We start from the raw sequence: 25,803 nt of genomic DNA, 5'->3' as shown, positions 1-25,803 counted from the left end.
TGTGTGGTTCTGATCTAGTTCCAAGATCAGTTGTTGTTGCTTTTAACTGTCCATTTTAAAACCTTCTGTTAAGACAAAAAGCAGAAATAAAGGCTTGCATACAGACTCACTGGAATTAAACAAGCATTTTCAAAAACAGTTGTTTGCTCTCCATTGGCCAACTGGGATAATGTGACAATCTAATCCTGCACTCATTGGCAACACAGTTTCTGATGTTTCCATTGAAGGACAATTGCACTGGTGATTATGGGCTGGGCCCAAACTTACCTGTCATTCTTAGGGTAGATCCACTGAAATCAATTGAACTTAAGATAGTCATTATTTCAGCATGCCCATGCTATGTGTGTATACTATTTGCAGTCCAGTGATACAAGCTGCCCCTCTGAAAAAGCTGTTTAGAAGGTCTGCTGCACCACTGGACATGTTTCCCCTCTCACAATACGAAGTCATTCAACTGCTTAGCAGTAAGTTCAGGAGAAGAGGGATCCCAGTTGGCTTGTCATCCAAAGACAACAAGGCAAGGATTGGTATCCCTTGTGAGATCAGCAGCAGGGCAGGTCCAGGACAACATTGAGGCTGCAAAGTTGATATTTCAGGGGGAGTGTGATCCACAGTTGGGGCCAGTATGCTTCTGAATGCCAGCTGCTGGAAACCGCAGGAGGAGAGACTGCTGTCATGCTCAGGTTTGGCTTATAGACTTCCCAAAGGCATTTGGTCAGCTATAGGATGCTGAACTAGATGAGCCACTTCCCTTATCCAGCAAGCTCTTCTTAAGTTTTTAACCAAAGTGTTCACCCACTACTTAAGCATTCTCTCCCCAGTCATAATCTCCATGACAATCAGAGGTTCTGTTCTTCATGCAAATTGCTGTGTGTGTGTGTGTGTGTGTGTGTGTGTGTGTGTGTGATATTTCACAGAGCTTGAGGAGGGAAGGCTCATACTTCCCCTCCTCACATGCTGTGAACTTGAAAGGAACCCCCCCCCCCCTATATTTTATTTTTTTAAAACATCTCACGTAGTTAGGCCCTGAGAGAGTTTTCCTTGGGTTAGCTAGCTGGTTTTATTATCCCACTGATGCTGTTGCTAATGAATTATAATGAATTTCTTTTGTATTTGGATTGTTGGTTTTATTCCTTTTGTACTGTTTCCATTCAATTTTATTGCGCAACACGTTGCACTATACGAAATTGTGTTTCGTAATAATTGTTTTGATCTCATTATTTCTGTTACAATGTGCAGCATCAGACCTGAATGAACTGTAGGCTCATTCCAAGTCTTTTATTTCTATGGATAAAAGAGCCCTGATTCGGCGTTTGGCACGCCGTGTTCCAAATTGCCCGTCATGTGCTCTTGGTTAAAGAAAGAAAAAAAATATTTTAAAAGGATTTAAAAAGAAGGGTGACTAAAAATAAATGTGTGCCCATATGGCTTACCTGCTTTGACAGGTTTGTATAATTAGGTCATTACTTACACTACATGTAACTGCTGCATAGTAATATTTTGTTGATTTTCAGTTCTCCATAGCTACTATATAAAAAGGGAATAGAGATTCTGCTGTTCCCAGCATTTTAAGGCTGCAGCTAGGAGTAGGCAAATCTGTCTACTTTGGGTTCACTCAATTTCACATTTTTCCTATCTTCAGTTCTCCACACCCATCTGCATATTTTTTTAAAAGTACTCATGCTCTGGGGGTTAGGTCTCAAACCAATGGCTTCAAGTTGCGAGAAAGGAGATGCCGGCTAAACATTTGGAAAAACTTTTTGACAGTAAGAGCTGTTCAGCGGTGGAACAGACCCCCACAAGAGGTGGTTGACACTCCTTTCTTCGATATTTTAAAATAGAGATTGGATGGCCATCTGTCATGGATGCTTTAGCTGAGATTCCTACACTGCAGCAGGTTGGACTAGATGACCCTTGGGGTCCCTTCCAACTCTTAAGATTCTATGATTCTATGAAAATTTATTAGCATTTTTGTGTGACTGTCTCCCAATATACACATTTGGTGTGACATTTTCCTTAATGGTCACATTTTTGCAAAGCAACTTTGCCTAACATAATGCATTTTGCCTTAGAATATGCATTTTTGTACATATTACCTGAGAACTGCATTGGAAAATTCAGAGAAGTGCCAATTTAGAAGGCTCCCTGTGTTTCCAGTTGGATATTGTTTCAGAAAGTGTGGATTATGAATGTTTGCCTTTAACTGCACACTGAATCAAATCTCTCACACATCCCTAGTTGCAATTAGACCATTTCTCTTTATCTGTTTTTCCCTAAGAGGCCTTGTTGTTGAATCTCTGCACTGTGTTAGAAACATACACAACTTGACAGCAACAGATGCTCTTCAATCACTTCTCGCATAGAATAACATGTATCCTCCCATGAAGAGCCAGTATAAGGCCAATGCTCAACTTGAACCCAGCTAAAAAGGGCAAGGCGCTAGACACTTGTATCTGCTGTCTGCTGCCCATGTGAGCCAACAACATCCTTCTACTCACTGCAGACTAAAGAAAGCAAAATCTCCCAACACTTTCCAGATAAATTCTGACTCTAATCTGCTAGATGTTCAGGGCTGGTCTGTACAGAAAAGAAACTGGTTGTCTTGTCTAGCAAAGCCAGCCATTGTTTTGTCCTTAAGCAAACATGAAAAAGGTTTATTTTAACATATGAAACCATTAATCTTGATGGCAACTCTTTCAATACAAATGCCTTAGGAAGATATGGAGCGACTCCTAAATATTAATAATAATAATAATCTGAACCCAAACACACAACCCTTTATCTAACCACAAACCGGTAGTGCATATTTCAAGGGAAGTGTGACCCAACTAGGACCACCAAGCCTACAGGCCTTGTTTTTCCTTCCCATTTTGCATCTCTAAATGAAATCCATGGTTTAACACACCGAAAGACATAATAGAAGACCACTAAGGAAGAAAAACAAAACAAAACACTTGATAGGTTTAAGACCAAGCTAAACATGATAAGAGAGATCAATGCCAGGGATGGGCAATGTGTCCCACTTTACAGAAAAGAATTCTCTATTTGAAGGAGCCCTCTTTGGGAAAGCTTGTCTAAACAAGTGCATCTTCAGGAGCTGGTGGAATGCCTGTACTGATGGGGTCTCTTGTATTTCAACAGGGTGGGCACCCCACTACAGAGGTACCACCAGCAAAAAAGCCCACCTTCAATTTACTGTAAGTCGATAATAATCAGACTGCAGCAAAACTAACTGGGTTCCATTAGTTGGAAGGGAAGATGGTTTTTCAGGTAATCTGGTCCAGAGTTGTTTAGGGCTTTCTATGTAAGTAAAGGTAAAGGTAAAGGTACCCCTGCCCGTACGGGCCAGTCTTGACAGACTCTGGGGTTGTGCGCCCATCTCACTCAAGAGGCCGGGGGCCAGCGCTGTCCGGAGACACTTCCGGGTCACGTGGCCAGCGTGACAAAGCTGCATCTGGCGAGCCAGCGCAGCACACGGAAACGCCGTTTACCTTCCCACCAGTAAGTGGTCCCTATTTATCTACTTGCACCCGGGGGTGCTTTCGAACTGCTAGGTTGGCAGGCGCTGGGACCGAGCAGCGGGAGCGCACCCCGCCGCGGGGATTCGAACCGCCGACCTTTCGATCAGCAAGCCCTAGGCACTGAGGCTTTTACCCACAGCGCCACCCTTCTATGTAAGTAGCAGAAGCTTAAAACCAGTTTGGTGGCTAACAAGCATCCTGTGTAGATCCTTCAGCGCTGCCATGATACATGCTTGACAAGGAGCAACTCCCCACTCAGGCTGAAATGTTCTGCACCAGCTGCAAAGGAAGCCCAACGTAAAGCACACTGCAGTAGTCCGGATGTGAAGTTACCAACACATCTGTTACAGTGGCCATGTTATCCCTGTCCAGGAAAGGATGCTGTTGAAGCTGATAATAGATGTCCTTTGTCACAGAAGCTACCTGGGACTCGATGGACGGAGATGGTTCCAAGAGCACTCCTAAACTGCTTACCTGGTCTTTCAGAGGGAATGCAACCCTGTCTGGAGCAGGCAGACTTCTCAGACATAGGAACTACTTTCACACAGTGTCTCTGTCTTAGCAGGATGCAGCTTGGGTCTGTTGCTCACCCCTAGATCCAGGCACAGGTTCAGCTTATGCATAGCCTCCCCTGATTCAGATTTAATAGAAAGGCAGAGCTGAGTGTCACCAGCTTCCTGATAACACTGTGCCCCAAACTCCTGACAATTGCTCCCAGTGGCTTCATATGGGTGTTAAATAGCATGGGGACAGAATAGTGCCCTGTGGCATGCTGCCAAGTTCCGGACATATAGTCCCACCAATGCAATTTTCGAGTACAGTTGTACCTTGGAAGTCAAACAGAATCCGTTCCGGAAGTCCATTCAACTTCCAAAACATTCAGAAATCAAAGCACTGCTTCTGATTGGCTGCAGGAAGCTCCTGCAGCCAATCTGAAGCCACAGAAGCCATAGAAGCCCCGTCGGACATTCAGCTTCCAAAAATAGCTTGCAAACTGGAACAGTCACTTCCAGGTTTGTGCTGTTCAGGAGCAAAAACATTCAAGAACTAAGCTGTTCAAAAATCAAGGTATGACTATACAGTCATGTACAATTATGGCACTCAATTTGCATGGCATATGAGATAATTACTATTTATAATAAGGTTACCAGATGTCCCCGGATTTACAAATCAGTCCCCATACAAAACCCATTGAAGTTGAAAAGTGTCCCCGGATTCACTGAAAAAAATCAGGTAACCTTAATTTACAATGACTTAACTAAGCTGGGACATATGCAAAAACCATGCCAAATCTGACAATTCCAACTTATGTACCTTTATATTCTATTCACCCCATGACAGCATTTGCTTGACTAGAATAATATTCATGTTAGAAATTGAATTTTCTAGGAAACTCAGATGGCCACTCACAAGTGTCTGTGTGCTTTTAATCTCTAATTTGAGTCTATTGTCTATACCTAGAGACTGGTTTATTTATCATATGCAAATGTTAGAAGGGTGTTGTTGGCAGGTGATACCATATGCCATAGCGGAGGGTGTCAGTGTAGGACTTTTCTCGTGTTGGGAAGTAAGGCCATAGTTTTTACCAATCCTGACACTTCCTAGAAATAGCTTGTAATAATAATAACAACAACCCACCTACCCTCGTTCTCTCTCCAGAGAGGTGAGATATGAGATACAGCCTCTGGCAAAAACCAGGGCTCTTTATGCATTCATTGTTACATTGTCCATCTCATCTTGTTTCTGTGATGGATGAGGATGAAAAGACCTCAGCTCGGTTCAGAGGCCTCAATAAAAACATCATTAACATCAGTCACCTTACAAACTGCCGTTCCAGCTGCTCCACACTCTTTTTTATTAGATGTTTTTATAAATAATAGCAGCTATGGCTGCAGAAGCTATTAAAATGTATAAGGGATGTTAGTTAATCCAGTTGCTTGTGGACATAAATGGGAAGACACTCACTCCACATTAACCAGAAGTGATATAGAGGCTGTTTGAAATGGTGGTTTTATCAGAGACCTTGGGGTTTGAACAAGGGGACTCCTGCTCCAAGGTTGTGCATCCTGGCCCTCTTCACAGTTGGAGGGAAATAGAACTAGCATCAAAATGGTTGGCAAAACAATATAAATTCGGATAGCTTGGCCTTCTTCCTTTGCCTGGTGAATGGAGAATCATCTTTTGACCACTGCATGTTATGTTCTAATTTATCCAGCTCTAGTTTCCGGTACCTAGCCAGGTCTGGTGTCGGCACCCAGCCGCCTCAGGCAGCTGCCACAGTCCTCACACCCTAGCAGGGTCCACCATCTCTGCTGGTTGTAAGCTACCTACTCATTTAATTGCTCACAATGTGTCAAAGCAATGGTAAGCGTTCTTCACAGCTGCTGTCAGCAGCAATGCTAAGCCCATGAGGGGTGGAGGTGGACACCAGTGAAGGAGAAGGCCCACCAGAGAGCCTTTTGTCCAAGTACATCCAATATGGAGCCATCCCTCAGCTGAAGACATACTAAAAGTAGGTAGACCTATCTCCCAGACTTGCTCTGACAATTTGTGGGGCAGCTGCTTTCTATGTTAAGCCATTTGTGTACCACCATAGTTGGCCCATTCTGTGCTGTGTACTCCATGCCATATCAAACCACATCAAAGGGCTGTTTCACAGTCATCTGTGTTCACTGCACTCATTGCTGATTAATCGTCCCGAATATCACTTTCGTTTAGCCTAATATCAACTCAAACACAATTCACCACCATGCGTTAAGTAACCAAACCACAATAAATCAAGTGATGCACATGGATGTGCAAACAACCCCCAATGTTTTGCCATGGCATGTAAACAAACCACATAGCAGGGACCTTTCCAAATATCAGCTGTCACACAGATGCAACTTAAAATGGGCTCCACAGTGACCAGGATGTCAGGTGACTCAACCAATTTCAAAGCCAATCCCCGAGGGCTTTGTTGGAAAGGCCAGTCAGCTGATCAGCACTTATCGCAAGCCCTGGTTTGCGCAGCGATCAGCTGCACTACGAATGTGGGTCGCTAAGTGGAAGCAGAATGTAGTTGAGCCATTGGGGAGATTTTTGCCAGTTGTGGTTTTGTGCGTTTCTCTACCACAATAATTAAATATAGTATTTTTCTATGAGATTGAGAATGTGGTGGGAGGAGGGCTATGTACTAGTCAAGCAGAAAGAAGTAGCCCATCATCGGGTGCAGAAGAGGCACTATACTAGCTTCTCAGAAGGTGTGCCACTCTTAGTTAATGGAAGGGAGAGGGGCAGGTCAGTGCATTGCAAATGCAGCAGCAGGAACGATGCAGCACATTTGTAACCACACCAACTTCCCTGCCACCTCCGCGCTCCCCATGTCCTTCCTGGTAAGCATCAGTGATCCACCTGCCAAGAAGCCAGTGTAGTGGCTCCAGCAAGCTACTTCTGCATTCCAGGCAGGGGAAACCTGGCAGGAACAGGTCTCAGCTGATTATACATTGACATGGCAAGCCTGCCTGGGACATTACACTGGTACATCAAAGTTCATGATTTATAAGGAAGTTAAAGGAGGGCCCTTTGGGGGAGGTGCAAAAGAGAGAGGGTGGATTAATGTTGAAATGGAGGTTGTTGATAAAGGCAGGGCCTGAATTGACTGTACAGGTGGACTAGGGAGTTCTTGCACTGCCTCTTGCACGACTAGCTGCTTCTACAAACTGGAAAACACCCTGAATCCCAAGAGGTGTTGCAACTTTTCCTGGGGTACCCTCTTCTTTAGGACAGGCCCTGGGGGATCCCCATGCTGCTATAAGGAAGCCACAAATCTTGAGCCAGTGCCAATTATGCTCAGGGATGACTATAAAATGTTACACTGTGGTTTAACTGTTTCCACAAAGTAAAGGTTACCGCAATCTTTCATTAAGCTTTGAGATTGCTCTGCTATAACACATATGTTGATATAAGAAGCCATATATTCATAAATGTGGAGTGTCATACACAGGTCATGGAAGTTTCCTGAAGTAAATATTCCAGAGGAATAAAAAGATAATCCCCAAAGGCTTAAAAGGTTGAAATAATAAATCCTCATTTGTCTAGATTTCTGCAGGTGCTGACAATTGATGCTAAAGCTGGGGTGCAGTTGTATATAAATCAACATAGAGGAACTTGGTCTCCAGGGTTACATGTGTGCTCTGAGCACTGCTACTGACATCACTGGTGCCCAAGGTAACCTGACTACCAATGTCAGGCAAAGGTTGTCTGGATATTCTGAGCCAAATGAACCTGATTTCAATTCATAACAAAAGCAAATAACAACTCCAATAGAACAAAATGTGCAGGTAGCATTGAAATAATGCTGTTTGGACTGTTCCCCTGTACTAGGGATGGCCAGATCTGTCAATTTTGGTTTCTCTCCATTTCTATTTTCCCCCCCAATCTTATCGTCCTATTCTCCACATTTTCACATCAGTTTCCATTTTTTTTCAAAAAAAAAAAGTCCACATGAAAATTCACCAGCATTTTAGCGCAAATTTCTCCCAGTATACACATTTTTGTATGCAATTTCACATGAGATACATATTTTTAAGCTATGTTAATAATATATGCATTTTTGTACTCATTACATGGCTGGAGAACTGAACTGCAAATTTTGGAGGAGTGCAAATTTTGAAAGATTGCTGTGTTTCAGTTTGTGTCTTGTTTTGCAAAGGATGAATTAGGTAGATATGCCTTTAAATGTGAAATGAATTTCTGCCCCATCCCTACCTCACACTCCTTTAAATGATTTCTGAGGGCATATTCTGATGGCTTCTTCTTGCACTCCTAATGCATTATGCATTTACTTATTTAACACTCCATATACCATGCAATACTTTCTGATAATACAACATCCACTCAGAATGGATGGAGCAGTCAGTTTCTGATCCATGCTAGTTTCACATCTGTTCTTTCCCAAGTGCATTCTACATTTATTTGTGGATTTTTAAAAAACTGTACAAATATTTAAACATGTATTTCATCACAGAATGTGTGTTCAAATACATATTTCATCCCAATGTACACATTTCTAAATCTATTTTGTCCTAAGGTGTGCCTTTTTTTAAAGGCAGTTATTTGAGTTGAGAATAGTGTTGCAAAATATGGAGAAGTGCAAATTCAAAAAATATATATTAGTCAAGGAGGTATGAATTAGACCAGTTTGCTTGGAAGACAGATCAGTTGAAATTCTCCTCCATCTCCTGCATCTGCCCAACTAGGAGCATTACAGATGTCAAAGGGAAAGACAGATACCTTTATCCTGGGCTATTCACACAAATTAGTCCAGGACACTACCCATTTGAACTGTGGGATCTGTACTGTTTCTATGCTAGCATCTGTAAGCATCAGTAATGGAGGGGGAACCAGAATGGGACAAAGCAGCCCACAGCATGCCTGTATTGTGGAGAATGTAATTTCCTCCACAGTTGGAGTCAATGGTGCTTTTGAATATCAGTTGCTGAAAACTACAAGAACGGAGAGTACTGTTGTACTCATATCCTGCTTGCTGGTTTCCCACAGGCATCTGGTTGGCCACTGTGAGATGCTGGACAAGATGGGCCATTGGCCTGATCCAGCAGGTTCTTCTTTTGTTCTTATGATAATAAAACCAGCTGATCTATGAGAGGTGCAGGGATTTCACAAGCTCAGCAGTCTTGAGTAGACTAAGGCTAGGTTCAAATGTTACATTTGTACTGTGATCAGCTCCTGTGTACCATCAGTAAATTAAAGTTCTGCATCATGAGCATCACTAGGATCTCATGGATACTTCTGACGATAGTGTCAATGGCTTAAACCAAATGGAGGCCGTGATGCCTATGTAGGAAATGCACACATGAACTTAGTAACCCATGTACTGTGGAACTACAGACGTTATTGACAAGGAATTCAACACTTGATGACCCTTTGTTTCCATAGTCTGCAAAACATATCCAGACACTTTCGATGATGGCTGAGAAAGGATTGGCCTCTGAGTTGTTTTAGAAATACTTCCAAGGTCATCTGTTTACATGCACATAGGCTAGAAGACAGGCAGGTTCTCAAAATATCTCAGAACCTGTTTACCAGCATGTTTACCAGCATGCATAGATCTTCTGAAAATCTGGCCATAGGCAATGCAATTATAGCTGCTACAATAGTGCACACCCCTCTTGTGTCTCTATGCCTCTTGTGTCTCTATGCCTTAGGTTAGGCTCTTCCCCAGCCCTCCTTTCTACTTGGCTTCTCATTTGTCAGTTCCATCTCTCCACTACCAGTTGTTTTCTCCTGCTCCTGCTTACGAAGTCATGCTTATTTGGTCCCACCACCTGAGGCAGCGGTCTCACCCTGCCTAATGGTTTTGCCAGCCATGCTGCACTGACTTGAGCCAGCATCTCTAGCATTCCTCTGATTATCCCCTGTAGCAGTCACCTCTTCCTGATCTCAAGCATGGTGAAATTTCTTCAGACACCGCACTGTGACTCACTCCTTCTAGCTTCATTTCCCTGCCTCCTCCATTCTTTTCCCCAACCCACCCTTCCCTTTGCTTCCTGCTTTCAGACCATTGCTTATGCTGGATTTGAGGTGTGGGAATGTGGTGTGGCTATTATAGACATTAATTGTTTGCATCTTTATTTTAGATCTCATGATGTCTGTGGAAATAGTTCAATGTGTACTTTTCAATGTTGTATTTATTGTTTATGACTACTCTTGTTAGGGGACGCAGATGGCACTTTGGGTTAAACCACAGAGCCTAGGACTTGCCGATCAGAAGGTCAGCGGTTTGAATCCCTGCGACAGGGTGAGCTCCCATTGCTCGGTCCCTGTTCCTGCCAACCTAGCTGTTCAAAAGCATGTCAAGGTGCAAGTAGATAAATAGGTACCGCTCCGGCGGGAAGGTAAATGGCGTTTCCGTGCGCTGCTCTGGTTCACCAGAAGTGGCTTAGTCAGGCTGGCTGTACACTGGCTCCCTCGGCCAATAAAGTGAGATGAGCGCCACAACCCCAGAGTCGGTCACGACTGGACCTAATGGTCAGGGGTCCCTTTACCTTTACTACTCTTGTTAAGTTTGTAATTATGTGGGTTTTTGTTTTTTACATGTTGTAAGCCACCTTGAGCATGGTTTTAACTTCAGAAAGACGGCATGCAAATAAAATGATTGGTTGATTGGACTGCTTTTTCAGCCACCTTAATTCTGGGCTCTATGCTTCTTAGCATTCCTTCTTTTAGGGCCTCTTTCTAAGTCTCAGTGTTCCTCACAAAACTGAACCTATTCCTTCCTAGGGACTTTGTGAGTTTATAGTTCCATTTCCTCCTGGAAACGGCTGTGCCAGTATTCTGACAGCTTTGTTTCTTAAGCAGTTGGAATGTTTGTAAACATCCCATGCCTTTACACCTGTTCAGCCAAGAGATGCCAAAGGCTTCACTGGTGCAACAGTGTGAAAGCGCCACTGGATACAGCCTGAGTGGGTTGTGTTTCCTTGGAGGAAATGGAAGTAGTTCAGGAAAAGGCCCACTGCTTCTGACCTGAGGAGAGGGCAGCTACAGACTGAGAGGGCAATGTAAAACCTTGGTTCTAATAAAAGTTTATTCATAAAGCAGAGCTTATTTGATTCTGTAAGGGGCTATGTAACAGCTTATGAAACAACTAGCACCATCACATTCCCTTGAAAAACCTGGATATGTAAAAAAGAAATACAGTGGTACCTTGGTTTTTGAACGTCTCCGTTGACGAATGTTTCAGTTTTCAAACAGTAAACCTAGGAGTAAATGCTTCAGTTTTCGAACACTTTTTGGAAGTTGAACATGGCACATGGCTTCCGTATTGAGTTTTCCATATTGAGTTTTCGGTTTTTGAACGTTTTTTAACTCGAACGGTCTTCCGGAAAGGATTGCATTCGAAAACCGAGGTACCACCATATAGAAATTCTCCATGCATAAAAGCTCTTGAACTATTGCTCTGTACACATTAACAGCTTAGAATGCATCAAGGTCATTTTTCCCCTGCTGCATTTCAATTCATGTTTACACATTGCCGTACACACCAGAGAGAGGGTGTGGATTTCTCCACCCATGCGCATTGCCTGTTGCCTTCCCCATGCCTGTAAGCCCCCTAATCTTGAAGCTGTCATCTGCACATGTGCAACAACTGTCTCAACTGTACACACCTCAGATTAACTCCAAAGTGAACGTGGCTTACCTTTTCAAATTGGATGGAAGCTGGTTTGGGGGAAAATGCATCAAACTGCAGTATTTCTCAAGACACTAAAGGATAGATATTGATTGTGGCCACTGTCATGTGTAGACAGCTTCAAACACCTTGTGGTGGGAGCACACTGAAGCCAGAGTAAACAGTGTTTACATAGCCTAAGCCTACAGAAAGAACAAAAACAGAGAGTTGTTTTATTTATCTCATTAAAAAAAACCACCTCAGCCCTGGAGAAGGATTGGAACTCGCTTCTCCCAAATCCAAATCTCATACTCCATAGCCCTTAGACCACAATAGCTCTCTTGTTGTTCTGGTCTTGTTCTCCTAGGCCTAAAGCTAATACCACACCATTCCTTCCTCCTTCCCCACCCTGGCCTCTCATTTCAGATTACACAATCCGGAGAGCCTTGTTTGAGGGTGACTTTCTACAACAACAAATACTAAATTCCATCCAGTGTGTGTAAAAAAGGAATGTTTTTAACAAACGTCTCTATTCAGCTCTGAAAGGTGGGGGGGGGGGGGGACAACGATTTAAGGATCGACTAAGGAACATAGGAGAGGCATGTAATTAAAGTCCATGAAATGGATGTCAGTAGGGGAAAGCTGTAAAAATAAAGATGGGTCCAGGTGAGGATGTTCTCTATCAATCAAGTAAGAAGAATAACAACCATCCCAATAAAAAAGGAAGGGGTGTAAAACAGAGAGCGATTGTGCAAGGAAGAGGAAGTGATCAAAGTTCTGGGCACCAACCTGTTGTCTGTATTTTTCTATTGTCTTGGGGGCAGGGGGAATCAAGGGCTCCACATGCCCAGTTCTTCTGCCACATGGCAAAATATGAATTCTATTTTGAGTTCAAGTCTCCATCAAGTGTCTTTCCTTAAAGAGAAGAGCCATTTCCACAGAAGAATTAAGTTAGTTTTGTGACAAAACTATATCAGAGGCAACATCAGAGGCAACTGTGAGAAATTTCACTCAGAATTCCTCATCCGTGTTGCACCTCAAATATTGTAAAAGAGTAAAAATTCTTAGAGTAAAATTCATGTGCAGCTCTCTAATCCCAGGCAAACAACCAAATGCATGTAGTGATCCAGTTAAGCTAGAGATTTACATTCAGGGTTGGACTAGATGACCCTCGTGGTCCCTTCCCAATTCTACAATTCTATGAGTCTATGACAGTGTTAGTTGGAATGTGGCGCTGTTGATGCACCTGCCACACATTCCCAGTTCTAACCTCAGGATGATATGAATATGACAGTTTCTTTAAACCAGAATGGGTAATGGCCGATTTGGATCACATACAGAGACCAGAGACCCAATCACATTTATGAAACCAATAAAATTGACTTAACCAGATAAGCAACAGAAATCACTTCACAGCTGTCTTTATTTTCTGTTCCTTGAACCAGTGGTCCTGATGAAAGCAGTGGGGCTGCGCATGTAGACAGTGTAATTCACGGTGACCCTGAAATCACAACTGTTTTACAGATCATTGACCACAACAAAACCCCAGATTTTATTTTTTTTCAGATTCCTAAAAAATGGGACTACATCAGAGAGGAGAGCTTGGCCCTGGCTGCATAGTTGTGCTTTAGGATGTTCTCTGCACGCCTGGATTCTGCAAGGTAGTCCAGGGAGTTGTATTGACAGTGCAATCCTTTGCAATCCCTTCTCATCTGTTCACTTGGAAGTGTAAAAAGGATTGCAGCCTAATCGTGTAATCCTCAACCACCCCACCATCCCAGGGTTGATGACTGGGATGTGTGTTTTAGACTGGTGTGTAATCCCCTTTTCACTGGTAGAAGTGGAGGTGCTCCACTGTGGCCCCAAGCTACTGCTGCTGGTTCTTGCTGCAGGGGGTAGCCAGTGGGCTGCTGAGATGGTATTAGGGTGATGGAGTCTTGGGCTTCGATGGATCCAATGCCCTGCGGATCTCTCAAGAGATTCAGTCCCCAGGCCTCTTAGCTGTAGTAGCCTGGAGTACATGCAGCAAGAAATTTAACAAAAGACACACACACACACACACACACACACACACACACACACCTTCAGTCTGGTGGGTGTGAGTGGCAGGACTTCAAGTGTCTATCTGCCCCACTGCTCCTGACCAAGGGGTTGTATTGTTCTGCAAGACTATTATTTCACACATTGTGAATTGTCAGGCGGGGGAAAAAACTGGGATTAGGGCCAGCCCAAGTCCGAGGAGATGCCTAAATTAACATCAGGCATGATCTGCTGAGAATATATATATATATCAGTGCAAATTAGTGGGGAAAATGTGTCGACCCATTTCAACAGGACTTGATCGAGAGATATCTCTCCTGGGTTGCACCCTGTGAGTTCAGTCTCCCACTCTGCCGTTGTAATGGTACCCAAAATTACCCCAAATCCTGAAGTAGCACCTCACTTTGCCTCACGGTAGGGCAGCAACTGCACAGGACAATCTTTGATAGTCATCATAAAGGGCATCCTAGGGTCACAAAGCCCTTCCAAATGATTTCTGGCTGGATGTCATACTCAGGTCCCTTGGCTTACTATTCAGGAAAGAAAACCTCCATCATACTTAGTCCTGAAAGCCCCCCCCCCCCATCTTGCGTCCCTTTTTCAAATGCACATGGATTTACTTCAATGGCCTTCTATGCTAATGACAACATAAAGCCTTTCTCTTTAATATGTATACATAAGGATGGAAAACCCCGTCTATTTTTGCTCTGCTAATGCTAACATTTGTCTCTCTCTGTTTATCATGCTTCTAGAAAGAGCGTTGCTGGTATACAATATACGTAAACATTTGCATAACGACAAACTACCATGAAATGCACAAACGATCTCCCATTTGGGAGGGACCAAATGCTTGCATAGGTGCTCTTAAAATGGCAATTGCTACAACAAGGACTGCGTGTAAGGTGGGGGGAGAAAAGGGCAGAAATTGTGTTAATTGTTTCAGAAATGGTGGGCCCTGTGAACCTCAAAGCTGTTTGGGGTTTTGTCCAGCCTGAGTCTGGTGCAAAGAGCTGCAAATAGGGAGAATAGGTATAGCCCTGAAGTTGCCCATTGAACACAAGGGAAGCAGACTAAGCAGCACACAGGACTCACAAACACAATCCTCCCCACTGTTGAGATTGATTTCGCTTTCTTTTAAAGGCAAAGGGACCCCTGTCCATTAGGTCCAGTCATGACCGACTCTGGGGTTGCGGCGCTCATCTTGCTTTATTGGCCGAGGGAGCCGGCGTACAGCTTCCGGGTCATGTGGCCAGCATGACTAAGCCTCTTCTGGCGAACCAGAGCAGCACACAGAAATGCCGTTTACCTTCCCGCTAGAGCGGTACCTATTTATCTACTTGCACTTTGATGTGCTTTCGAACTGCTAGGTTGGCAGGAGCAGGGACCGAGCAACGGGAGCTCACCCCGTCGTGGGGATTCAAACCACCGACCTTTGGATAGGCAAACTAACCTTGGCTTCTTGTGGCCTAGTGTCTAAAATTCTTTGTGCTGTCTCTGTTGAAAGGAATTTTTAAAAATTATATTTATAAGTATACATTATAATTCTTAATGCTCTCTTATTTGTCAACACCCAGGGAATATATATTGATGAGCAGCTATCTAAATTTACTCAACAAAATTAACGTGAAAATAATGCCATGGATAAGTTGCTGTCCTAGCCCTTATCGTCCCCTGTTTCCAGAGAATGTCATGGGGGCTAAAGGGAGGGGTGATATGTACCAGCTGCAGCAGGAACTGGGACATCAAAGTGCAGGGTCATGTCTCCAGTCCTCATTGGCCACACTCTGGGATTTGGCAGCCCCCAAGCCAGAGAGCCTACCTGCTATGAAATCATTGTCCCTCTATTAATTATGGCTCAAATGAGGGAGCTCAGTCATCTCTATTTGCAAGGATGCTGTGGAAATATTGGAGTTTTCTCTTTCTTCCACTCTCACAAAATGTAGCAGCCTGGAGGGATTCAGTAGGTCCCTGTATTTGCTTTTGCTATCTTAGTACTCAAGGTATAGTGTGTACTAAGTACACAAGCTATTTTGTCAATTAAAATGCTCATGTATCCAGAGGGTAGGGGGTCTGGGGATACTAGGAATTATTGATGATTTGTCCGTTGCTTACTACTTGAAGTTCACTATAGCCTTTGGCATGTGCCCCTGCTGGTATTTAAAAAGCAGAGTGCAGCTTCCCACCAACTTGTGCATTAGCATCAGAGTCAAGGGATGGAGCTGTGAATAATACATAATCTGCTTTGGCAGGGTCTAGTGTGCTGTGTAAATATGGAGATCTAAACTAAGAATAGCATGGTATAAATTACTAAGTAGCAGTATTAAGAATGGCCATTTCCTCAAACATTTGTGTGAACAAAATTACGATTTTAAATAATTATGGGTCCAAAAATGGGAGGGAAAGAAGAACAGTTCAGGATTGAAACAGATGGTCCCATTCACAATAGGACAAATGTTTGCATTATTCAGCCTTTCTGTAACACAGGGCCATGAAGGTCTCCATTGGAGAGGCCAGGTGGTCACTGGAGCTAGGGACGGCTATCTATTTTGAGTGGTGGTACTCTGCCACCATTTTATTTTATTTTTTTTATAATAATTTTTATTAGTTTTCCAATTTTAAAACAAAACAACAGCAACAACATAAAAACATCAACCAATACAAACAAACACACAAATATAAATTCTTAACCTCATTTTCATAAGCCTTCTTTCTCTGACTTCCCCATACCTCACCCTTTTTGCATCCTTATTTTACAGTTTTTCAGCAACCCTTTTAGCCAATTAAATTTAAGTTTGTTATCTTTCTCAATTTCACCTTAAATCCTCAAACATTTTCAGCTGCAATTCTGCATCTTCCTTCCCCTTGACATTTTAGCACTCATCAATATTGTAACAGTTCTTAAGATAAGCTTTGAACTTCTTCCAGTCTTCCTCCACCGTCTCCTTCTCTTGGTCACGGATTCTGCCAGTCATTTCTGCCAATCCCATAAAGTCAATCACTTTCGTCTGCCATTCTTCCAGTGTGGGGAGTTCTTGTGTCTTCCAATACTTTGCTATAAGGATCCTTGCTGCTGTAGTGGCGTACATAAAAAAAGTCCTATCCTTCCTTAACACCAATTGGCCGACCATGCCCAAGAGGAATGCCTCTGGTTTCTTGTGAAAAGTACATTTAAGTACCTTCTTAATTTCATTATAAATCATTTCCCAAAAGGCTTTAATCTTTGGGCAGGTCCACCAAAGGTGAAAGAAGGTACCTTCAGCCTCATTACATTTCGAACATTTATTATTGGGCAGATGATAAATCTTCGCAAGCTTAACTGGGGTCATGTACCACCTGTAAATCATTTTCATAATATTTTCTCTTAGGGCATTACATGCCGTGAATTTAATACCGGTGGTCCATAACTGTTCCCAGTCAGCAAACATAATGTCATGTCCAACGTCCTGTGTCCATTTAATCATGGCTGATTTGACTGTCTCATCTATTGTATTCCACTTCAGCAACAAATTGTACATTCTTGATACATTCTTAGTATTGGGTTCTAGCAATTCTGTTTCCAATTTCGATTTCTCCACCTGGAAGCCAATTTTCCTGTCTTGTTTAAAAGTTTCCATTATTTGGTAATAATGAAGCCAATCTCGCACCTTGGGCTTAAATTTCTCAAAACTGTGTAGTTTAAATTCACCACTTTCTTGTTCTAAAATTTCAGAGTATTTTGGCCATTTGGATTCCATATTAAGTTTCTTCACCTCCTTAGCCTCCATAGGTGATAACCACCTAGGAGTTTTATTTTCCAACAAATCCTTGTACCGAATCCAAACATTATATAATGCTTTCCTAACAATATGGTTTTTAAAACCCTTGTGAACTTTAACCTTGTCGTACCATAAATATGCATGCCAACCAAACCTATTATCAAATCCTTCCAAATCCAGAATATCTGCATTCTCAAGAAGTAGCCAATCTTTCAACCAGCAGAAAGCTGCCGATTCATAGTACAGTCTCAAATCCGGCAGGGCAAACCCCCCTCTTTCTTTTACATCAGTAAGTATCTTAAATTTTATTCTGGGCTTTTTGCCCTGCCAGATAAATTTAGATATATCTTTCTGACACTTCTTGAAACAATCCAGTTTATCCACAATTTGTAATGTCTGAAACAAAAATAACATTCTAGGCAATACATTAATTTTAATCACTGCGCTCTGCCACCATTTTATTTCCTGACTTTTCTAAACATGGCTGGTTGAGGAAAGGCCCCACCATTGCCCAGTAAAGGGGCAACTTAAGAAAAACCTCAAAACCTTTAGAATAATAACACACTGAGTCTTTTGCCATGATTGGTTGTCAGTCAATATACAAGAAACCATGGATTATATGCAATGTCACTCCCACCTAGAGTAGAACCATTGAAATTAATGGACCTAAGTTAATTGTATTTATTTATTTCAATGGATCTACCCTAAGTAGGGCTAGCATAAGGTACAACCCCACACATATAAAGTCCACACACCAGGGATTTAGCTACACTGATAGAGAAAAATGTGATTTATATGCGTTGTATGTGCGATATAACATTGTGCCATGAGATGGCGATATGGAGTCCTGCTTTTCTCTACCTGTTTTCCCTGTTTACGTTTACAACGCTTTAAACTGATACTCTTCTTTGATGTGTCTGGATCCAGCCCAGGACTCTAAGCAATATTTGCATAGAGAGTTTCCTTAGGCACATGAGACAAAAAAACACAGTTGCTTTCAGAGAGAAAAACAATGACGTGACCAATAAGCAGCAACGGAACATAGCTCCCAGGGCTTTCACCAGTTTTGCTCTAATTTTAACTGCAAACAGGAAAAAAAGAAAGATGCCAAGGATGTCTGTCATTTGGAAGATGCACAACCCTAAGTACTAACAGCAAACTCATTCTCTGATTGTGGGTGCATATGCAGCCAAAAGGGTACAAGTCATGTAAAAGACACACACACACACACACAAACACACACTTGGGAAGCCCAAAGTTTGCAGTAGCACAAATAGCTAAAGAAAATAACTAACCTGGGAGCTGAAACAGCCCAAGGAAGGTTGGAACGTAATGCTGACTGTTGGGGGCAAAAGGAATTGGTGGTGGAATAGAGTATCCTGCAAAAGGGCATAGCTGGCTGGCAGGGCATAGCTGGTTGGCACCTTGAAAAGGAACGTTCCAGATTGCAGCATTTCTTATGGGTCACATTTGAATTGGCTACAACGGGCAAAAAGCAGATATCAATCAACTCAAGATTTGTTCCAGCATACAGAGAACACCACAGTAAGTTAGAATGCATCTCATGCGTGCCATTTCATACTCTACACTAGGCTTCCTCAAACTCGGCCCTCCAGATGTTTTTGGCTTACAACTCCCATGATCCCTAGCTAGCAGGACCAGTGGTCAGGGATGATGGGAATTGTAGTCTTAAAACATCTGGAGGGCTGAGTTTGAGGAAGCCTGCTCTACACCAATCTTTCCTAAGCTGAGGCCATGCAGATTCCTGACCACTTATCACACTGCCTGGGTCTGATGAGAGTTGTGGTCCAAACCAGTACTTGTGCCTGGTTGTGAACATTCCTCACACTATCGAGAAAAATATGTGTCGGTTCCTCCTTGCTCTTCCACTCACCAATGCCTAATCTTCATACCTTCCTTATGTGCTTTCTTGTTCTTCTTTGCATTATGCCCCTTCAATCCATGTTTCTAACAAAATTAGAACCAAATGGCTGAAACTGTGCCGAGTAAACTTATGCAGACACCCCTGTTTTGCATAATTGATACACTACACATAGATGTGTCACAAAGCACACATTTGAGTGTTTTATCCATGTAACTACACAACAGAGAGAAGGCCAGCACAAGTTTCCTCTGCGCCAATCTGCCCCGTGCAACCTGTGTTGTCGCTTCAGGCTTGACTCAGCAGGATAACATCTAGGAAAGGGGAGAGAATTCCTCTCCACAAGCTCATTCAGTCTTCAACTTGTCTCTGATATAAGTTTGCCAGCAAAGGTGCTGAACAATGCCAAGCGCAATAGAGATGTTGCGACACCAGCACCTGAAATCATAAATCCTCATGGCCTGGAGGTATCTGGTACAGCAAGCTATCGGTATGCTGGAAGGGTATGTGAAGTGTTCTGGATGAGAAAATTGATTATGGTGACGTTTTTACTGACCACACTGCTGGGAAGAATTAGAAGCTGCAAGAGGTCATCTGAGAAACCAAGCTCTTCCTTCCGCTAGCTCTGTTTACTGAGGGCTCTTATTACATCAAACATTCATATTCATTACCAGATAATTTCAACATCGAGATGGCACCCATGTGTAAATGGCCAGTCCTGGATACACCACCAAGGGATTTTCTTATTATCTTGTATTTCCCAACACAGGTGATCAATTTACCAAGGGGTAAGATTTTCTACCACCACTTTGCTTGGTCATTCATAGCTGTCAGGGAACTGCCATCAGGGCTGGAGGGAGAGAGTGGGCTCCGGAGGGGTCCCAGAGAGCGTCCCGGGATGGGGAGAGGCAGCCCATCTTCTGGGGAAGAGAATCAGCGTAGCACTAGTGGAGAAGGGGGGCAGATGGGGGAATCGGCGAGGCGGTCCCATGACTCCTTGCCAGGGACCAGCGGGGAGAGTAAGGGTCCTCCGCTGCCTACACCCTCCTTGCGCAGAAGGCTTCCGCACAGGGAGAGTAGGAGGAGACTAGGTGTCAAAGAGCTTCTTTGCTGGAAGAAGTTCAAGAAACGCCCACTGAGGGATTCTGCCAGCGATTGAGACAGCCACGGGTGAGTGGCTGTCCGGACAGAAAAGGTTTACTCAGGCAACCTAGCCAGGTGTTGCACCGGTTTACGCACGAGCAACCCCTAGAACCATTACAATAGCCATGGCAACACAATGTGATTTGTTTTTGTCATGCATTTTAACATGCAGAAAAGGCTTGGGTCTTTTCAATATTCATGTGGCAAGTTGGTCGTGATAAGTTGTTTGTTTATATTTATCCAGTGTTGGGACCAAAAAACCCACAAAGATGGTGCCAGACAAGGCTCCTTGCTGTGCCACTGCTGGAAAGACCTCTCCCTGATGGCTGCTCACCTCACAACATTTGGTAGGGTCTCCCAGACCAGGGCCTCTGAGGATGGATCTTAAGGTTTGGGTAACTACACATGGGAGGAGGTAGACTTTCACGTCACCTGGCAACATGTGTACCATCAAGAGAACGCTTGGCAAATAATGTTTTTCTGCTTCTCATGATTCATGTTTGCATCAAAAAGATTTATACCCCACCTTTCTACTATGTACCCGCATATTACGCAAGGAAGCTTACAAAGTACAGTGGTACCTCAGGTTAAGTACTTAATTCGTTCTGGAGGTCCATACTTAACCTGAAACTGTTCTTAACCTGAAGTACCACTTTAGCTAATGGGGCTTCCTGCTGCTGCCGCGCCACCGGAGCACGATTTCTGTTCTCATCCTGAAGCAAAGTTCTTAACCTGAAGCACTATTTCTGGGTTAGCGGAGTCTGTAACCTGAAGTGTATGTAACCTGAAGCGTACGTAACCTGAGGTACCACTGTATACCAAGCAACGAAAACAGGTATGGCAGATAAAACACATCCTTTAATAAAAATCACTTCAGCCTGGCAAACGAAATTCCTGTGAAAATAAAAATGTATTTGCTCTCCAATGGCAATCAGAGAGAAGGGCCACTCAAACTTCCATGTGGAGTCTGTTCTAAAAGACTGACGTGGCCTATATGCTATAGGAAAATCCTTCAACAGATCACTTATGAGCTTTTTTCCATGAAGAGTGCTGACTGTGATGCCTTAAATTAGTCACGGGACAAATTAAAATTCTGAATAGGGTTGTATATTGTATTATTGCCGCATGTCTTATCAAAGTGTCCTTCGGAATTATTTGTTTTATTAGACAAAGTGGAAAACCACACCTCCTTTTCCTACTTGTCAAGGTTGTGGGATTACATCAGTTTGTACTGTTATCTCCCGTGAGGGCAGCAACTCTTTGGAATTCCTCAGCTATTTAATCAGGTAATGTTTTTTATGGGTTGCACTACTGAGCTCTTGTCATAGCTAACTACTGTACTGCTGCCTTATTGCACATAAATACAGACCAGGATCGTATTGTTTCATACAGAAGTTTAAAGAAGAAAAGTAAAAAAAAAGTAGCTGCTTGGTTATGTGAAGAGTTCTTAAAACATCCCTCATTTTATCTCTCTCTCACACAGTAAATATTGCTCTGTTTCACGACACATTCATACCTACTATCATTCCTTCAAGTGAAATACAAAAATACCCATTGCACTTGAGGAATCCCATCAGTTTGGCTTGCTAAATGTCTCTTGTAATTGCTTTGAATGGATGTACCTTCAGCTAAAAACTCTTCCTTGCTTTGCTGAAGAAGAAAAATGAAGAAGAAGAAGAGTTTGGATTTGATATCCTGCTTTATCACTACCCGAAGGAGTCTCAAAGCGGCTAACATTCTCCTTTCCCTTCCTCCCCCACAACAAACACTCTGTGAGGTGAGTGGGGCTGAGAGGCTTCAGAGAAGTGTGGCTGGCCCAAGGTCACCCAGCAGCTGCATGTGGAGGAGCGGAGACGCGAACCCGGTTCCCCAGATTGCAAGATTACTGCTCTTAATCACTACACCACACTGGCTCTCCATAAAGAATGTGTCAAAAATTGAAAATCAAGGGCCAAACTCTTTATTCCTATTCAGCAATGAGGAAAAGGAACCCCAGACATCCTCAAAAGCAGTCACTCCTTAGGCCCTCACACTGCCATTTCCCATGTTCAAGGGTTCAGGCAGGACACTGAAAATAGGTTCAAGGTCTAGTGAGACCTGGGGCATTTCAAGGTGGTCACTGTTTTCGGGTGGGACTCAAGCACATACCAGAAAATTCAGGTTGCACAATTAAACTGGGTTCAAAGCTTTTGTACAACAAACCAAACTGCCCCCAAAGATCAGAATCTTTGTTACAAGGAAAGTGACTGGAAATGCAAGGGGATCATGCTTGCTTTGATACAGTGTTGTCTAGACTCCCTGCAAACAAATCAGGATGAACTGTCAATAAAAAGATTGTCTGGAAGTGGCTCTGCTTAAAATTTAACCCTGTCTTCTGCACATGCTCTTTGTTATGACTTCTTTCTGCAGAGTTCAGCCTTGGCACGCAATGAACTCAAAACAGATTTAGGTTAACCTTCCCTCATCTCACCCAAGCACAAACTCTGTTCAAGCTTTTTAATAAACATGAGATAAAACAGGAATTTTCCTTAGGAAGTATGGGGTTATACTTCAGCCCCAAGAAATGAAAGTTATTGATCACCAACCAAGCTTGCCATATATATATATATATTTGTGTGCAGTGCTTTTTTTCTTTAAAAATGTTTAGAGATACTCTCATGTTCCTACTCATATTGAAATACTGCTCCTCAATGAGGCCAAACTTAGATTCACAAAGCATTTAGAGGTATGCGTACCCCTGCATCCCACCAGAAAAAATACACTCTGTGTGTGTGTGTGTGTGTGTGTGTGTGTGTGTGTGTAATATATATGCAGTGGTACCTCAGGTTACATACACTTCAGGTTACATACGCTTCAGGTTACAGACTCCACTAACCCAGAAATAGTGCTTCAGGTTAAGAACTTTGTTTCAGGATGAGAACAGAAATCGTGCTCTGGCCGTGCGGCGGCAGCAGGAAGCCCCATTAGCTAAAGTGGTGCTTCAGGTTAAGAACAGTTTCAGGTTAAGAACGGACCTCCGGAACAAATTAAGTACTTAACCCGAGGTACCTCTCTATCTCTCTATCTCTCTATCTCTATCTCTATCTCTCTATAAATATATATCTCCCCCTCCTAGCCCAGATCCACGCATACGAAACATTACCTGAAGAAAACAGCTGAGGAATTCTAAAGAGTTGCTGCCCTCACAGGAGATGGCACAAGGATTTTTTTCAGTCGGAACTCGGTGGAATTCAATTCCAGCTCCTCTAAGGTGGGCACCATTGCCATTCTAAGAGAACAAGGAAAGTGTTCATGGTGAGTTCCAGCACTCCTTTTTCTAGAAAAATAGCACTGGATAACACTGTCCCCTCTGCTCTTCAAAAGGGTAGGAGCAAATATAGTGAATACAGAGCAGCACCAAAATTGATGCAAAAGGCAGAAATGAGTCCAGTCTTCGGAATTAGCAAGTTCAATGGTGACAGAAGGGGAAATGGTAGGCTAGATACAGATGCACACAATACAGCTCTTACAGAGTGGCTTCTTCTAAAGCAGCGTTGGGGAAGCCGCTCCACACCCATTGTAAGTGGGGACATAGCAAGTGGGGTGTTTGATTCTTTCCCTACTGCCCCCATTCCCCACCTTTTGAACTGAACAATGGTGTAGGAAGCATTAAGCAACCTCAAACCTTCTCCACTCCAAACAGGCCACTCCTGAAGCTGTTCTTCTGAAGAATAAGCAGTCATTATGACTGAGTTAACCTGGCTGCTTCTTTGTCTTCCCTGACCCTTCCCAAGCCTTGCACATTCAGACAGGACTATTTTGCTTATTTACATGTATATCCCATGTATCCCATGGACAAGGGGCCTTTGGAGGGGAAAATCAGCAGACAAGAGAAGGATTAACTGCTCCTACCCACCCGCTGACAGTCCCCTGAAGGGCTTTCCACCTGCGCATTAGTCATAGAGTCATAGGGTTGGAAGGGACCCCAAAGGCAATGTAGGAAATCTCAGCTAAACATCCATGACAGATGGGCACCCAACCTCTGCTTAAAAACCTCCAGTGAAGCAAAGTCCACAACCTCCTGAGAGAGTCAAACAGCTCTTACTGTCAGAAAGTTCTTCCTGATGTTTAGTTGGAATCTCCTTTCTTGTAACTTGAAGCCATTTATTTGAGTCCTACCCTCCAGAGCAGGAGAAAACAAGTTTGCTCCATCTTCCATGTGACAGCCCTTGAGATATTTGTAGATGGTTTTCATATTTCCTCTCAGTCTCCTCTTACCCAGGTTAAACTTACCCATTTCCCTCAATCATTCCTCATTTGTTGTTGTTTAGTCATTTAGTCGTGTCCGACTCTTCGTGACCCCACGGACCAGAGCATGCCAGGCACTCCTGTCTTCCACTGCCTCCTGCAGTTTGGTCAAACTCATGCTGGTAGCTTCGAGAACACTGTCCAGCCACCTCGTCCTCTGTTGCCCCCTTCTCCTTGTGCCCTCCATCTTTCCCAACATCAGGGTCTTTTCCAGGGAGTCTTCTCTTCTCATGAGGTGGCCAAAGTATTGAAGCCTCAGCTTCAGGATCTGTCCTTCCAGTGAGTACTCAGGGCTGATTTCCTTAAGAATGGATAGGTTTGATCTTCTTGCAGTCCATGGGGAGTTTATGGTGCTGGAGGAGACTCAAATTATGGTGCTGGAGGAGACTCAAGAGTCTCCTCCAGCACCATAATTTCAAAACCATCAATTATTCGGTGATCAGCCTTCTTTATGGTCCAGCTCTCACTTCCATACATCACTACTGGGAAAACCATAGCTTTAACTATATGGACCTTTGTTGGCAAGGTGTCGTTCCTCATAGGGTGTACCAATGGAAACACAGAATTACTTTGGGTTTTCTTCCTGTGGAAAAGTGTAGTTTCACCCTTAGATACAAAATTCTAACTTTTCACATTTTTTCAAAATGTCCAGGCTCTTTAATTTCCCACCTAGGGCTTCTTTCCTTTCTGTCTTTGCTCTTTTCCATTAATCTACACTACTTTTCTTCCTTTTCCACATTTTTCTGACGTTTCCTTTCCACCTCCTAGTCACTGTCTGCGCATCCTAAGGGAAGTTTTGTCTCACACTTTCAAAGCCATGGTTTCACTGTAATTACTTGGATAAATAACGGATCAGATTTTTATTTGTAACATCTGGTGAAAACATGAGGGATTGTCCCGAGTCCATTTCTTTTATTTACCTCATTTCAAGAGTCCCATTAGCCAGCAGATCACTCATTAGCATCTTTCCCTGCGCTGTTTCCTTAATGAGCTCCAAATGTCACTTGA

The sequence above is a fragment of the Podarcis cretensis genome (assembly GCF_951804945.1).
Source record: "Podarcis cretensis genome assembly, chromosome: 3".
In the NCBI taxonomy this organism is placed as follows: Eukaryota; Metazoa; Chordata; class Lepidosauria; order Squamata; family Lacertidae; genus Podarcis; species Podarcis cretensis.
This window is presented reverse-complemented; position numbering follows the sequence as displayed.